Here is an 18,678-nt window from a genome sequence, read left to right as displayed (position 1 = left end):
AAATCAGAATGAGAGGTAATTATCAAAGAAAAAAATATCCTAGAACTGAAGAACATGAGTTTTCCAATTAAAAAGGGTCTACACAATACCCAGAATATTTGATTTTAAAAATAAATAACAGGCATCTCTTTTTGCCATATTAAAACACTGAGGATAAAGAAAAGATTCCAAAAGTTTTCAGAAAAGAAGAACACGTTACAGCAAACCCTAAGCTGGAAAGTCTAGATTTATCAAGAGCAACACTGGAAGCTGGAAGGTAATATAAAGCAATGCCTTCAAAATTCTCAGGAAAAATGACTAACCACCTAGAATTCTCTATCAAGAGTGATATCAATGTACTTTCCATGCAGCCTTTTTTCACAGGAAAACAGAAGATATTATCTATCAGGAGGAGATGAAACAAACCAAGAAAGACTTGGGATCCCAGAAACAGAGGGATCTAACAAAGGAGGAACAGGAATTTTTCAGAATAGCAACTATACAGGGGCGCCTGGGTGGCACAGCGGTTAGGCATCTGCCTTCGGCTCAGGGCGTGATCCCGGCGATCTGGGATCGAGCCCCACATCAGGCTCTTCTGCTATGAGCCTGCTTCCTCTCCCACTTCCCCTGCTTGTGTTCCCTCTCTCGCTGGCTGTCTCTATCTCTGTCGAATAAATAAATAAAATCTTTAAAAAAAAAAAAAAAAAAGAATAGCAACTATACAGAGTTTAAAAACAACCTGTCCAGAGAGACACATAAGAATAAAGGGCTCCAGGAGAATTATCCCCAAGAAAAGGGGAAGGAGAAACTAACAGATTGTCTCAGGCGTCAACAAACTTTTCTTGTAAAGGAGTAGATAATAAATACTTTAGGCTTTGAGAGCCATCCAGTCTCTTACAACTAATTCAATTCTGCCAGGCAATAAGCAAATGAATGAGCATGGTTGTGTTCCAATAAAGCTTTACTTATGAGAGACAGGGAGAGGGAAGGATTTGGCCCCTGAGCCATATTTTGCCTAACCCTTTCCTTCCTCACCCACCCCCTCCCACCCCACCCTCATTGCATAACCTGTTTGGACACTGCAAGGAGTGAGCAGCTCTGGTGGAGAATTGGGGGATAATTTATGTAGATTACCTTAAAAACTAAGCAAAAGATTAAGCGAATATTTCCTAGTTATGACACAGAAAGCCTGAATCATTAAAGAAAAAAACTGATAAAAAATTAGACTTCATCAAAATTAACAACTTCTAGTCTTGGAATAATGCTGGCAAGAAAATGATAAATATATAGTAAAGATAGTGGATTACTGCTTATAAAGCTAGTTATAAAGGTTAAAAAACAAAAGTAGTAAAAATAACTATAACCGTAATAATTAGTTAAGCAATACACAAAAGGATGTAAAACATAAAATGTGGGGGAGAGTAAAAATGTAGAGCTTTTAGAATGCATTCAATCTTAAATTGTTATCAATTTAAACAGTTACAAATATAAGTTGTTATATGTAAGCCTCATGGTAACCACAAAGCAAAACAAAAGAGACACAAAAGATAAAGATACACAAAGATAAAGAAAAAGGAATTTAAGCACACCAATAAATAAAGTCATCAAACCACAAAGGGAGAGAGCAAGGAAAGAAAGGTATAAAGAGGAGCTACAAAACAGCCAGAATACAATTGACAAAAAAAATGGCAGTAGGTGCATACCTATCAATTACTTTAAATGTAAATGGACACAACTCTCCAACCAAAAGACAAAGAATGACAAAATGGATTTAAAAACAAGACCCATCTATATGCCACCTACAAGAGACTCACTTCAGATTTAAGGATACATACAAACCGAAGGTGAAGGGATGGAAGATACTCCTTGCAAATGGAAACAAAAAGAAAGCTGGGATAGTTAAACTTATATTAGACAAAATCAAGAAGGAAACATCAACGTTAAACATCTTAGAACAGATGGACTGAATAGATATATATAGAACATTCCATCCAAAAGCAACAGAATACATTCTTCTCAAGTGCACATGGAACATTCTCCAGGATAGGTCATATATTAGGCCAAAAAATAAATCTTAATAAATTTAAGAAGACTGAAATCCTATCAAGCATTATCTCTAACCACAATGGCATAAAACTAGAAATCAATAACAAGAAGAAAACTGGAAAATTCACAAATAAATGGAGATTAAACAACATGCTACTGAACAACCAAAGAGTCAAAGAAATCAAAAGAGAAATAAAAAAAGACCAAAAGGGATGGAAAATGAAAAATACAACATACCAAAACTTGTGGGAATCAGCAAAAGCAATTCTAAGACGGACGTCTGTAGCAATAAATGCCTATACCAAGAGACAACAAAAATCTCAAATAAATACTAGCTCCACACCTCAAGCAACTAGGAAAAAAAGAGCAAAGGAAGCCCAAAGTTAATGGAAGGAAGGAAATAGCAAAGATCAGTGGAAATAAGTGAAATAAAGAGTGAGAAGATAATAGAAAAGATCAACGAAACTAAGAGCTGGTTCTTGGAAAAAATAAACGGAACTGACAAACCTTCAGCTAGACTCACCAAGAAGAAAATGAGAACTCAAAATCAGAAATAAAAGAGAAAACATTACAACTGACACCACAGAAAAAATAAAGGATCGCTAAGAAATGACTATGAACGAATAATATGCAAACAAATTTGACAATGTATTGAAAAAAATGGGTAAATTCCTAGAAACATACAACTTACCAAAACTGAATTATGAAGAAATAGAAAATCTAACCAGACTGATTACTAGTAAGGAGGTTGCATCAGTAATCAAAAACCTCCCAGCAAACAAATGTCCAGGACCAAATGGATTCACTGGTAAATTCTACTAAACATTCACATCATTAATACCAATTGTTCTCAAACTCTTTCAAAAAACAGAAGAGGATGGAACCCTTCCAAACTCATTTTACATGGCCAGTATTACCCTGATACCAAAATGAGACAAGGACGCCAAGAACAGAAAATTATAGGCTGATATCCCTGATGAACATAGATGCAAAAATCCTCAACAAAATACTAGCAAACCAAATTCAACAATACATGAAAAGGATCATACACCAAGATCAAGTGGGATTTATTCAACATCCTCAACTCAATCAATGTGATATGCCACATTAACAAAATCAAGTATTAAAACCATATGATCATCTAAATAGATGCAGAAAAAGCAATTTAACAAAATTTAACATCCATTTATGATAAAAACTTGCAACAAAGTGGGTTTAAAGGGAATGTACTTCAACATAACAAAAGCCATATATTAGAAGCCCATGGCTAACATTGTAATCAAGAGTGAAAAGCTAAAAGCCTTAAGACAAGTATATCTACTTTCACTACTTTTATTCAACATACTATAGAAAATCCTAACCACAGCAATTAGACAAGAAAAATAAGTAAAAAGCATCCAAATTAGAGAAGAAGTAAAACTGTCACTATTTGCAGATAACAATATTATATATAGAAAATCCTAAAGGCTCCACCAAAAAACTGTTAAAATAAACTAATTTAGTAGTGTTGTAGGACACAAAATCAGTACACAAAAATCTGTTGTACTTCTATACACTAAGAACTAACTACCAGAAATAGAAATTAAGATAACAATCCCATTTACAACTGCATCAAAAAGAATACCTAGGAACCACAGAGGTGGAAGACCCACACGCTTAAAACTGTAAGACACTGATTGACAAAAAATTGAAGAAAACACAAAGGAAAAGATATTCCATGCTAAAGCTATTCTGTGTTAAAATGTCCATACTACCTAACGCAAATTACTGAATCAATGCAATCCCTATCAAAATTCCAGTAGCATTTTTTTCCCCACAGAAATAGGAAAAACAATGCTAAAATCTGTACGGAACAAAATAACACAAACTCATAGATAGAACAGACTGGTGGCTGGTAGAAGTGGGGAGTAAAGGGTGAGCAAATGGGTGAAGAGGGTCAAAAGGTATAATCTTCCAGTTATAAAATACGTAAGTCCTGGGGATGTGATGTACAGCATGATGACCAGTTAATAATACCATATAGTATATACTTGAAAGTTGCTAAGAGAGTAAATCCTAAAAGTTCTTATCAACAGAAAAAAAATTTCTAACTATGTAACAGATGTTAACTATACATACTGTGGTAATCATTTAGCAATACATACAAATACTGAAATCATTATGTTGTAAACCTGAAACTAATACGTTATATGGCAATTATACCTCAAGAGAAAAAAAATGAACGAAAAGAAAATGAAAAGCTGCAGCCTGGGAGAAAATATTTGTGAGATATAGATCTGATATAGGACAGATACACAACACACACACATAGGATTAGTACCCAGAACTCTCAAAGAGCTCTCTGTAAAGAACCCTCAAAGCTCAGTAATAAGAAAACACACAATCCAATTAAAAACTAGCCAAAAGACCCAAAGAGTTCAGAAATATTGACAGCAACTGAGTACATAAAAGATGTTCAACATCATCAGTCATTAGAAAAATGCATATTAAAACCTCAATAAGATACCACTACACACCTATTGGAATGGGTCAAAAATCTGACAGAATCAAGGGCCGATGAGGATGTGGAGCAACAAAAACTCATTTGTGCAAGTGGAAATTCAAAATGAAATAACAACTTAGGCAGTTTCTCTTAAATACACACCTTTCATTTGACCCAGCAATACCCTTCCTGAGTATTTATACGTTAGAAATGAAGATACAGATTTCCAAAAAAAAACCTAAACACAAATTTTACAACACCTTAATTCGTAACTGCCCAAAACTGGAGACAACCCAAATGTCCATCAACTGATGAATGGAAAAACAAAACATGGTGCATCCACGCTGTGGTATAATATTCAGTAACAAAATGGAATGAATACTGATATAGGGACAACAACAGATGATTCTCAAAAGCATTAGCTAAGTGAAAGGAGAGACTCATTCGACTAAATATCATATGATTCGATTTACATTACATTCTGGAAAAGGCAAAAATACATGGACATACATCAGATCACTGGTTGTCAGAGGCTCAAGAAAGACTACAAAAGAGTAATAGGAAACTTTTGGGGTGATAGTAATTGCAATGGTTCTTACATGACCATATAAATTTGTCAAAATTCAAAGAACATTCTATGTCTAAGTTATACTTCCATAAACCGGACCCCTCAAACTCCAGATGTCCATCCTTCTGCAGTATTCCAGATCTCAGTAAATGATATCATCACCCAGAGTTCCTCAAGCCAGAAATTTTATTAGTCATTCTTGATTTCTCTTACCCTCCTCTACAAATCAATCCAATCAATAAGTCCTGTCAACTCTATCTTCTAACCATTTCTTGAATTCATCCCCTTCTTCCCATTCCCAATGACATCCTAACCAAAACCACCACCTCTTACCTGATCACTGCCACAGCTTCCTAAGTGACGTGCCTGTATCCTCTTTTGACCCCCCGACACGTCACAAACTATGACCAATGTAAGCTTTCCAAAATGCATACCTGATTATTTCACACACTCTGATTAAAATTCTTCAAAGACTAACTTACAAACTTTAATATCCATCATATATTTTATTGTTTAACAAAAAAAAATTCGGTCTAATTTACCACTCTGACATCTTTCCAAAAGTTGGTAAATATTTTAATAATATTCTGATAACAAAGATTTTAAAACAAGTTATCCGTTCTAAGAGAATAGCTAAGTAACCTACAGTAAAGATGAGAATAAAAAAGTAATCAGGAAAATCAAATAGATGAGCTAGCTAGATTTCCGACAGAAATGTTCTAAAATCTCTTCTAAGTTTTTCTCCTCACTACACATACTTCGTTCCTCAGAATACTAAAAGCTGACCGGTCACTAAGAATTTTCACTTTCCAGTGAGTTTTAGGTTTCTGAGGTTGAAAGAGAGCTCCAAAAGAACACGTTACTACCTCAAGTATGATGTGTTAACAGAGCCTGACAAAACGGTTTTAAAAACAAATTTACAATAATAGACATAAAAAACATATCGCTTTGCCAAGATCAGATGGATCTTAATTTGAAACAATAATATTCTTCATTTAGACATTTTTCCTTTTTTTTTTTTAAGATTTTATTTATTTGACAGAGAGAGAGCGCGAGAGCGAGCGCACAAGCAGGCAGAGTGGCAGGCAGAGCGAGAGGGAGAAGCAGGCCCCCCACTCAGCAAAAAGCTCAGGAAGGACTTGATGCAAGGACCCTGGCATCAGGACCTGAGCGGAACAGATGCTTAACCAACTGAGCTATCCAGGCACCCATGAACATTTTTCATATAAAGAACTGATCTGGATAATTACATTTCAGCAGGTAAAGCAATAAAAGAATCTCAAAACATTCCATTTTAGGTACAGAACTGACACACACAGTTGGATAAATATTTTATTTCAAGTATAAACTATTTTAGTAAAATGTACAACCATGTTTAACATCTTGATGAGGGTGACTACAGCTTAACTACTGATAAATGCTTTAGTACGCCACATTTCAGTTGACTTCCAAAAGTATGATTTATGAATAATCTAAAAGGCTAAACACTTAATATTGTGATTATCTCTTTTTTAAAGATGTATTTGAGAGAGAGAGAGTCCACACACGCACGTGCATACACACGTGGGGGGGAAGGGGCAAAGGCAGAGGTAGAGTCTCAAGCAGACTGCACTGAGAGCAGAGCCCCATGCAGGGCTTGATCTCACGACCCTGAGATCACGACCTGAGTGAAAAGCAAGTGTCAGATGCTTAACCAACTGTGCCACCCAGGGGCCCCGTGATTCTCCTCTTAGTAAAAAAACAAAACAAAACAACCAAATGATGACTCTTTATTTCAGTTTGATCACTACTGACAAAAATTTGGCCGTTCCAAAAATTACCAATAATATAATACTGGGGCCTAAATTGCAGATAGTCAATAGACCGTAATTAGTTTTTCAAATGACATTTAGTGAGCTTAGAGCAGGTTAAATTCTAATTAATATCATTATAATTAATATAATTTGAAAGAAAATACTTAAGGCCCAATACAGAACATTATTAACTTTGCAGTATTTTCATTTCCATAGGAAATGCTACCTCTACTACACACTGACTAAAAATGCTACTGTCATTTCATATAAAAATAAGCTCCAAGATTGCATCTAAACAATTTCATCTTACGGTATTCAAATGAGTGAGCCAATAAAGAGCCAAAAGATATCTTTGTTATTTGATGAGGCATGGGGTACAATGCTTTTTGTTGCAGTAAGATTTGCTCCATGGAACTCTAAGTGCTCCGCAAGTGTCACTTCCATCATATGTAAAAAAAAAAAAAAAAAAAAAGACGAAGTAGGGGAAAAACAGTAAAGAGAAATACAGTAGTCTCTCATCAATCTCAGTTGGAAGAAAACCCTTAAATCTCAAAAAAAGAGAGTGGGGAGTAAGGAATGTATTTACACTACAAGTAAGTTACAGAAGTCAAGTGCTTCCAAAATAAACCCACTTGACTGGAATTAAAGACCCTTCTCTCCTCAGTGAACTTGAGATTCTCCCCCAAGTCTCTACAGAGATTTTTTTTTTCTCAAGTTTTCACATCACTCTTATCAACATGAAGTTTAATGTTCCTTTTACTTGCTTTCTCACTGTTTTTCTTAACAATTTAGGCAAGGAATTTAAGACACCAACCAGCCTTAAAAAATAAGAATAAGAAAAAGAAAACCATTCTCATATAAATATCTCAAATGAGTTAGAGAACTTGAATTTGTCTAACTCCCTCAAAGGCAGGCAAGCTCACCCTGGCATGCATGCTGAACAAAGCTGTGACCAACCGGCCTTTCCACAAATAATTACAAGATCCAGAGCACTATTTTTCCTAGGCCTGATCTACCCAAACATTAAAAAGGGTTACCCTAATCATCCTGTCTTTGCACTACCCAAAGAACTGCAATATTTGTCATCCTATTCTTTTGAAAGCTAAATTAAATCACAAATATTTAAAAATCTTGAATTTAAGCCTTTTCTCACAAATATAGGCTAAGATGCTAAGACTAATATTTTAATATTTTATAATTTGCTTTATCTGCATTGTTATGGGTTACACAGCTTTTATATGGAGGAGGGAATCACACACTAATCAGTTTCTACTTGTTTATTATTGGCTGTAATAAAATTTAGAGTCCTTGCTTCATCTTCCGATTCTATCAACTTTATCACTATTTCTCAACTGGTCCTTTTTTCCATTCAAATTAATATACTTGTGAGCTGCTATGTGTTAATTCCCACTTAAATCCTGGCACAGCTGTAGAAGACACAGACATGGGAGAATAAGAAAAGGTGCTACAGCTATGGCGGATACACATCAACTTTGCTCACCACTTCCTGCTTAAAATTCCAGAAGACAGCAGGGACAACACAACCTCTTACAATCCCATACTTTCACTTGAGTGTCCCTTAAGGTAAAGAATAAAGACAATCCAGGGGCGCCTGGGTGGCACAGCGGTTAAGCGTTTGCCTTCGGCTCAGGGCGTGATCCTGGCGTTATGGGATCGAGTCCCACATCAGGCTCTTCTGCTATGAGCCTGCTTCTTCCTCTCCCACTCCCCCTGCTTGTGTTCCCTCTCTCGCTGGCTGTCTCTCTCTGTCGAATAAATAAATAAAATCTTAAAAAAAAAAAAAGAATAAAGACAATCCAGGGGTACCCGGGTGGCTCAGTCAGTTGAGCATACAACTCCTGATTTGGGCTCAGGTTGTGATTTCAGGGTCCTGGGACTGAGTCCCATGTCAGGCTCCCTACTCAGCAGGGAGTCTGCTTCTCTCTCTCTCCCACTCCCTCTGCCCCTCCCCCTGCTTGTGCTCTCTCTCTCTTAAAAAAATAAATATTAAAAAAAAAAATAAAGACAATCCAACACAGCAAGTTATAAAAAGAAATGCAAAATAATGACACCAATTTTCCTACAGGAAGGACCTGGAGCAGGATGTACCCTGCCCATTCCTTACGATCATCATAAAAGCATCTAATTACAGAGTTGTTAATAACAATAACAGTAATAATAATAATAGCAAATCTTTATTGGCTTCATATACTCCAGAAACCATGCTAAATACATTTCATACATTATCTCATCAATTCCTCAGAATAACCCTAAAATGGCTATTATCATTTTCCCTGTTTTAAAGATGAAGAGACTGACATTTAGAAAATTTGGGTAAAATACATATATAACTAATAACTAGCAATCCCTGAATCTGAATCCAGATCCATTTGGCTTCAAGATGAAGCTCTCATCCACTGTCCTGTACTGCATTTATTATTTGCCACTGTAGAAACTAGAGTTGGCTCAGAGGAAGTGGATGCCTTCTAAAAGAAGGCAAGTCCCACCTAAAAAGCTGAATGTCAGGATGGTGGAGAAGTTTCTGCCAGATGTCAAAACATAAGAAAGAGGGGCACCTGCGTGGCTCAGTCAGTAGAGCCTGTGACTCTTGATCTGAGGGTCAACTCTTGATCTCAGGTTGAGAGTTCAAGTCCCACACTGGGGTAGAGTTTACTTAAAAAACAAAATAAAACAAACAAGCCATGAGAAAGAAAGAGAAGAAGGAAGGAAGGAAAATACTGGTTTCAAAAACGAAAAGGTGTAAATCAGGAAGCTAATATTCTAAACTGACTCTGTCGATGACAGTGTGATCCTAGGCTAGTTGCTATTTCATTTTCTCCATCTGCACAACATAAAAACAGTATAAAAAGACAATATTTATAAATACATTTCAAGTTTGCTGGACAATGTTAAGTTTAGGTAGTATTATTTTCTATTCTTTTCTGTAATTTAAGTTTTCCATCCATGTTTTTGAATCTAATGAAGACCAAAACTGTACCACTGCTGAAATCTATATGCTTTTACTCCCTCATACTTTATTCCCATATATCAATTTAAAAGGCTTTAATTCTGTTTTTCTCATAAGCAGTTCATTTTAATGTTCACCTGTTTCAGATAGGAAAAAAATACAATTCCTTTCATCATAATGCCAATTTCCTTAATCCTCGATTACCTTCTTTATAACTGATTTTTAGCCTTCTAAAATTTAACTGCCACGCTAGTCAAAGTTTGGAGATAACTAAGTGCCAATATAAAGCCATCTATAGATAATCCACACAAAATACACTGTCCTTACTTATATTATATGCAAAACTTAACTCAAAATGGAAGAAAGACCTATACTTAAGATCTAAACATACAAAATTTAAAAACTCATAGAAGAAAACACAGGGGAAAAGCTTTGACATCGGATTTAGGAATGATTTATTGGGTACAATACCAAAACGCAAACAAAAGAAAACACAGATAATTGGTCTTCATCAAAATTTAACTTTCATGCATCAGAGGACACTATCAAGAATGAGACAATCCACAGAATGAGAGAAAACATTTACATCTCATATGTCTAAAAAGAGATTAATATCCGAGTATATAAAGAACATTCTAACAACAACAAATTTTTAAATGGGCAAATATCCTGAACAGACATCTCCCCCAAAGATACACGAATGGCCAACAAGCACATGAAAAGATGGTCAACATCACAAGTCATTAGGGAAATGTAAATCCAAAATACAATGAGATACTACTTCACACCTAGTAAGATGTCTATTATCACAACAAGCAAACAAGCCAAAAATGGAAAATAACTAATGTTGGTGAGGATGTGGAGAAATTGGAATCCTTATGTAATGCTGGTGGGAAATGTAAAATAGTGCAGCCACCATGGAAAACATTTCAGCAGGCCCTCAAAAAACTAAATATAGAATTACCATATGAGAGCACCAATTGCTCTTCCAGGTATATACCCAAAGAAAATGAAAAGCAAAGAACGGAAAAGATATTTGTGTTACAACATTCACCGCAGCATTATTCACAATAGCCAAAAGGTGGACAGAACTCATGTGCCCATTAACAAAAGAATGGATAAGCAAAATGCAATACACACAAAAGGAATGCTGCTCAATGGCTGCAGTTTCTATTTGAGATAATGAAAAAGTTTTGAAAATAGATAGTGGTGATGGTTGTGAAAACGATGTGAGTACAATTACTGCTACTGAACTGTACACTTAAAAATGGTTAAAATGGGAAGTTTTGTTATGTACATTTTACCACAATAAAAAAAAAAAAAACAAAAAAAGGTACAGTCGTCCTAAGTGTTTAAAATCCAGATCATACGGACAACAAAGTTCTGATGCAAAAGAAAGTATCTAAATCTCAGTGCAAAGTGATCTCTAAAAAAATTTTAAATGTAATTACAACAATACTTAGAACTATGAAGACAAAATGTGATTACTTTTGGTTTATATAGACCTTTACCAAATAAAAGAAATATTTTGAAAGATAGCTTAACATGTTTCTTAAGGTCAGGACTATTTGGGGATCTTCTTGTTACATTCATTATTCTGGTCATTTCGTACCAAAGTATACTCTATTTCTCACTGTCAGAAAACAGTAATTATAAACAAAGGGGGACAGCTAGCATAAACTCTACAGTGTTTGACTGAAATCAGAGTTATCACTATGAACTCATGGTTTTTAATAAATACACACATAGATAAAAAGATACAGAAATAAATATGGATGTTTGTATATGTGTGGATTAATGTGTATACATACATATATTTCTAGCTCTGTCTGCTGAGAGGGCCTAATAGGAGCAATGACACCTCAGCAGCAATAAGCACACATTGCATCCAGATCTTGGTTTCTAAATATTATCTCCAATAGAAGGAACCGGAGCTCTTGGACAAGTGACTGATTCCAGGGTCTCAGCAGAGAAACACATGATAAACCTAGAAAATGTTATCATGCCAGAAAAGAAGTGTTTCCCTAAAGAAAAGAGAAGGGGGCATGTTGAAAAGACAAAGAGCCAACCTGAAGACCATACCTGGAACAATCTGAGCAACAAAATAATGACAGTATTAGATTATAAACCATAGAAAAAAACAAATATCTATGACTCAATACTAATACAAACAAATTACTAAATAAGTAAGGGGCAGTTCTTCCCTACAGAAAAATTCTAATTAATAAATGTAGAAGGAAATGAGAAAAAATCACATCAGACGAACACCACTATAATAACTGTTACAGGCAAGATCTGTACAAGTGGGCAAAAGTTTGAGAACAGGGATATCTGCACAGTTTCAAAGAATCTCCCCAAGATATCTTGTAATAACAAAGAGAAAAATGGTGACTTTACAAGTAGAGAAATTTGACAGACATCACGTCCACCAGATGAGAATTAATATCATCTCAAACAGGATATACTGACATCCTGTACTCAACATTAGTAGTTGAAGGCAGGACTCAACATTACACTCAACATTACTTCTAGAGTATTTTTGCCCAAAATGCAAAACTTCAATAAATCAAGAAAACATCAAACCCAAAATGAGAGACATTCTACAAAATAAATGACCACACACTCATCACAAGAGTGAAGGTCATGAGAGAAGAGAAAAGACTATCACAGATCAGATAAGACTAGGGAGACACAACAACTAAATGCAATGTAGGATTCTGGCTTGAATCATGAAACAGAAAAAGGACATTATTGGAAAAACTGGTGAAATTCAAATAAGGGCTGTAGTTCAGTTAACAGTATTGTACCAATGTTAGTTTCCGGTTTTGATCACTGTGCCCTGGTTGCATAAGTTATTAACATTAGGGAAAGCTGGGTGAAAGGTACCTGGGTGAAGGTATATGTTTCGAAATTTAAAAAAAAAATTTTTTAAGTATCCTATACTTTCTCTCCCTCAAGTGAGTTAAAATAAAGTTGAGAAATTCATAAGTATTTACACAGGGTAGGCAAATCCAACATTTCAATATTTGAAAAGCAACCTACACTGAAACAAGACTTAAGTCATTGAGATACTTATGTAGTTGCAGGTGCTAGAGATGCTGCCTTCAAGAAACTTACCGCTGGTAAGAGAAACAAAAACGATAAATTGTCAACTTTGTTGATAAAAAAAAATTCTGACACACACAATCAGGCTAATGATTAAATTACAAGAGCAACATCATTTATGATGTTAAAGTACATAAATGAAAATCATTTAGATAACTAAAATCTTCAAATAGAACATTAACACCTGTACATTTACAGAATTTAAGTTAGCTTAACACACTCACTACACATATTTCAAATGGTAGTCTTATACATAATCAGTGTCTAATGCTTCAAAAAGTACTATTTTTTTAAACATTTTTTTAAAAGATTTTATTTATTTATTTGACAGAGAGAGAGACAGTCACAAGCAGGGGGAACACAAGCAGGGGGAGTGGGAGAGGAAGAAGCAGGCTCCCAGCGGAGGAGCCTGATGTGGGGCTTGATCCCATAACACCAGGATCACGCTCTGAGCCTAAGGCAGACGCTTAACGACTGAGCCACCCAGGCGCCCCCAAAAAGTACTATTAAATATTTTCCATCAAAGATTATATTTCTCCAACCTAAAAACTAGTAGCTTACTTTAATCTCCAGCAAAAAAGAATACAAGAGAAGTAAAGATAAAAATAATGACCACAAAAATCAAACCAAACAAAACAATTCTTAAATCAAGAACAATCTCGGGGTGCCTGGGTGGCTTAGTCAGTTAAGCATCTGCCTTCAGCTCAGGTCATGATCCCAGGGTCCTGGGATGCAGTCCTGGATTGGGGTCCCTGCTCAGGGGAGTCTGCTTCTCCCTCTCCCTCTGTGCTCTCCTTCTCTCTCTTTCAAGTAAATAAATAAAATCTTAAAAAAAAAAGAAAAGAAAAGAAAAGAAAAAGAACAATCTCAGGAAAAAACAGGTAGATAAATTTGCATAGCAAGTCACTGGCTAAAGACAGCTAACTGAAAATCAAAATGTCAATCAATATATAAAGCATTATAAGTTCATTAAAAAATATTCCATCTCCCCTCCTCCAGGTTGGTCAATCAACAGGGTTCAACAGCAGCCCAACAGTTGTAGCAAATGCTAATGATCTTAACACTACTCACTGTCTCAAAACTTTTAAGGATCAAAAGACCTACACTGTTCTAGTAGTATCTCCAATAAGCCTTCCCAAACACAAAATAGTAACATAGGATGACTCTAAATATTCTTAAAGATAATAATACAAGGATTATACTAACATCTGCAATATAATAGAAACATTACTGTTAAGATTCAAACCCAGGCAAAGAGCCAGATCACTCTGAACAGATATTTTGATTAACTGATTACTGAGCAAGGATTCAGTCATACATCTCAAGTATCAATAACTTGTTATAAATCTAACATTCCAAATCTCTGCCTGTTTTTCCTAGACTTAAAAATAATCAGTCAAAAGTCTTCATAATATTAAGATTCCAGGGCTGATCCTATCAACAATTTTCTTGAATTTAATTGACAGTATATACACGAAAACACTGCCTTCAATTATAATCAGGCATTTTCCAGCTTATAAAGAGAACAGGCAGATAAGAAAGGTGGAACACAAAAGAAACAGTGCAAACTTCTGTAAAAAGTCTCACAAAAAGTAACAGCTCTTTGAACAACTCCACATCTGCAGGTCCAAAACTCAGAGAGCAGGGATCAACTAGAAAATGTTGCAGTATTCCAGGGCTTTCTCCACTTCTCTCTGCGTTCTTTCCTTAGGGGGTCTCAATCTGTTTCATAACTTAAACACCATTCCATACTCTATAAAATACAAGGCGTCAAGGCAGGTGAAGTATGCTACCATTTTGGCAAAGTGGGGAGAACAGTATATACATATTTGTTTATATGTGCATAAAATATATCTTTGCAAAGGTATGTAAGAAAACATGAACTCTGTTTAGCACCACAAAAACTGGGCGTAACAGGAGACAAAAAATAGGGGAGATTTTCACTCTGTACCCCATCAAACATTTTAAATTTTGAATTATGTGAATGTAGTTTTTATTCAAAACATAAATAAACCAACAGATAAGAGCTGATGACGCCCCATCTCTTTCTCTCCTCACTAGAATTTAAGTCCCATGAAGACGCAGATTTTTGTCACTACTATATCCCCACTGCCAGGTCCACTGCAGGTGCTTGAAAAACATTTGTTGAATCAATGACTTCTTAAGCTCTTCACTAAACTCCAGCTTGTATATCCAACTGCCTACTTCTCACTTCCACCTGAACATCTAACAGGTCCTATTTAACATGTCCTATGCAAGCTTATCCCCATGTAGCATGCTTCCCTCACCACCTTCTCATCTCAATACATGGCATCACCATCCTCCAGCTGAAATCCAAAACCCAGGAGGCACCCCTGTCCCAACCAACCGCACTTTCATGCAAGCCACAAGTTCAATCAATACCTTTAGCTCCAAAATATACCTCAAAAATCTTTAACTTGTCTCTAACACGCCAGTCCCTAATCTACCACAGCCTTCTAACTGGTCTGCTTCTTTTCTCTTCTTATCCAATCTCCCCTGCAGTCAGACTGTAAATCAGACCAGATCACTTCCAGTTTCCAAAAATTCCGATAGCTTTTCAATGTACTTTAAGAATAAAAGCCAAACTCTTTGGACAATGAGACCTCACGAGATCTGGCCCTTGGCTATGACCTAACTTCTGATCCCCCACTAGGGTCCACAGGCACTGAGCTTCTTTCAGTTTACTGACCCCAAGCTTTACACCACCTCTTTGAACTTCCCTGTGCTGTTCCTTAGATAGGAATACTCCTCCCTCAGACTCCAAAGGCAAAACCCTTCTGACTTTTCAGGTATCAGGTCAAAGGTCACTTCAGACAGGTCTTTCCCAACCAGGGCACTTGAAGTAGTCTTTTCTCAGTCACCACCACAACTTTCCATTTTTTTTCTTTCACTGCACTTAATGAGTCCCTGAAATTATTTTTATTTATGTCTTATCCATTTTCCCGACCCCCACCGGAATTGAAGCTCCAGAAGGGCAGAAACTTCACATGCTCTGCTTACTGCTGTATCCCTAATGCCTGCAATAATACTTGACATACGAACCAGGTACTAATATTTAACTGACAGATAAGGCAAAACTGACTTTAAAGAAGGTCCACAACACTTAATTTTAAAAAATGACAAACTGGTGAGGATAAAAGACATGGATAAACCATCTTAACTTTCATCAAACACTGAAAATCACCAGAGGATGGAGAGTGAGATTATTTCAGATGCACCTGAACATTCAAATACATAGAATAGGCATTTTGCACACACTATGTGCATGCACACTGCAGAAATATTCCCCCAAATTATAAACAGCATCTGAAAAGAAAAAAAGGATAACTCAAAACACTGTGTACATCTGTAATTTCACCTAGGACTCTTTTGGAAGGGTCTTCCAAACACTGTATTTGGGTAAAAGAGGCAAAGTATAACCAATTTGTCTGCCTTGGAAAGGAATGTGAGACTCTAAAGGGTAGGGAATAGCCTTCTGAGTGCTTTTAAGTATCTACTTGGTAGTCAGTAATCAATGACAACAAAGTGAATATTTCCCACAGTTTACTTTGAATGTACATTTGGGACAGATATAGTTTGAAGATTTTTATATTGTCAAGTCAAAACGCCTACAGTGAACGTTAATATCTTCAAATCTTATCTATTCTAGTTATCTAATCTAATTATGTTCAAAATTTAAACTTACACGGTACCGCCCATCAACTGGTAATAGTAATCCCTGAGGGAAAGGAGATGATTTAACAATAACAGTGTGCAATTCACAGATGTTTTATTTACATGCACGTATCTGTGGGGTTGTAGGGAATGGTCCAGACTCCCTAGTGTGTAAGTGCTCTGAGGAGTCTAAGGATCTTATTTCACCAGACCCTAAGTGTAGAGACAGGTCTGGAGTGCACGTAGGTTACTCCTCCCCATAGCTATCAATCTTCACTGTCTGCGGAAACAAAAGTGAAAATACTCGTGGCAAGGATGAAAGAAATTGATGCCCCCACACACGCCCCCAAACACAGAGTTGTGTATCCGTGTGAGCTCGTAAACAAGCAGAAGAGTACACGCACTCTCACCTTCCCTCCTTCGGAAGAAAATGGGGCCGAGGGAGGGGCGGCCAAGGCCGGGTAGGGGAGGCCCGGGATCCAGTCCAGGGGATGGCCGGGCTTAGGGGTCAGCGCTCCGGGGAGCCGGGGTCACTTACAGGACACCATCTTCCCTCGCCGCCCCCCTTCCATCCCTTTCCCCTCCCCCCTTCTCGCCCCCAACTCCTTTCCTCCGCCCCATCCCCGCCACCCATTAACCGGGAAGGGAAGTTTCCCGGCGCCTGCAGCCCGGCTCCCCGACCCTCAGCGGGGTTACCTTCTGCAGAAGCGGGACAAGGGACAGGGGACAAGGGGAGGGGGAGGCAGCCCGAAGGAGTGAAGGACGAAGCCCCCGGCGAGGAAGGTGGGCGGCGGCGGCGGCGGCTGTCAGCTCGCGTTTCCCTGCTCACAGCGCTGCCATTACTGTGCGCCGAGGCCGCCTCCCCGGCCGGCCGCCGCCACCGGCCCAGAAGATACGGGGGGTGGGGAGCGAAGCCCGGGGAGCCCGCGCGCCGGACGCTCACCTGCCACCGCGGGAACACAGCAAAGCTCAAGGCCGCCGCCGCTCCCGGACGGGACAGGGGCGGCGGGGAGAGGGGAAAGGGGAGTAGGAGGGGCTGGTTACGGGATCCGTAAAACAACCGTCCTCCGGAGCGCCCGGCTTTTCCCCCCCCCACACACCCTTCGGGCTCCTTCTTCCGCTACCTCCAAATCCCCCCTCGGAAAACAATGGTAGAGTCCGCGTTACGGCAAGCGCAGAGAGCCCGATTTAGTGCAATTGCGAAAGGCCACGGAAATCAGTATTCCAAGTGACTCCTTGCGGTATTCCCTGTTAATGAGACAATCACGGTTCGCAGAGATCGAGAGACTCAGTACCCACCAAGTTTTGGCACTACTAGTAACAATATGTCAGAAAGGTATTTTCAACAAAAGTACTTTCCCTTTGAGTTGTTTCACACCTATGTGAATATTCTGACATTTACAGTCTCCTTGCCAACACTTCCATAGGCTTTTCAAATTGTCAAAAATATATTAGCAAAATTATGTTCCCCTCTGACATACTCCTTTTCTAGTGGATTTTTGTCTCTAGATAAATTCTGAGACATAAATGTATTTTAAATAAAGGAACTTCTGTTCACGGTCTTCACCACTGTGTCCCCACCTTCCCAAAGCCCCCACCACATCAGTCTAAAAGGTGTTAATTCCTTAATTTTAACCGATAATGCTGACAAAAATGTAGGTTCACCCATCACCTCCTCATATACACAGAACCACAGGGAACAAAAGCCTGGCTTTATTCCTTATTTGCCTTTGGTATCCACAAGATCTTAGAGTCTAGTTCTTCAAATCCTTTCCCTTCCAACCCTCTTTCTTAAAACTATTTGTACCAATCCTTCAAAGCCCATTAAAAATCCTGTTTGCTTGCTTGTCCACAATTGCAACTCTCTGATATTCTCAAATAAACCCATCTTTTGCTGGTAAAATAACTGGCAGTTTGATTTGTAAGATTACCAACAGCTTAGGGGCACCTGGGTGGCTGAGGTGTCAATTAAGTATCTGCCTTCAGTTCAGGTCAGGATCTCTAGCTCCTCCGATCAGCCTCACCTCAGGCACCCTGCTCAGCAGGGAGTCCGCTTCTCCCT

General features: G+C 37.7%; 1 protein-coding gene across 4 annotated transcripts in view; it reads right to left on the bottom strand.

Annotated features, from left to right (window-relative positions):
- Positions 1-17,763, bottom strand: part of CUL2 (cullin 2) — a 96,675-nt gene extending 78,912 nt beyond the window's left edge. Inside the window, exon 1 of one of the 4 annotated variants that reach the window (XM_026483444.4) lies at positions 17,560-17,763. The gene's annotated coding sequence lies outside the window, so the exon portion shown is untranslated. Of the gene's footprint in view, positions 1-17,026; positions 17,508-17,559 lie in introns of those variants that run through there. The other 3 variants (XM_044378568.3, XM_026483443.4, XM_048219481.2) reach the window with 3 other exon arrangements.
- Between the last annotated feature and the right edge of the window lie 915 nt (positions 17,764-18,678).

Source organism: Ursus arctos, unplaced genomic scaffold (assembly GCF_023065955.2).
Source record: "Ursus arctos isolate Adak ecotype North America unplaced genomic scaffold, UrsArc2.0 scaffold_30, whole genome shotgun sequence".
Classification (NCBI taxonomy): domain Eukaryota; kingdom Metazoa; phylum Chordata; class Mammalia; order Carnivora; family Ursidae; genus Ursus; species Ursus arctos.
Note: the sequence above shows the minus strand (reverse complement) of the source record. Positions and strands in the feature narration are given on the sequence as shown.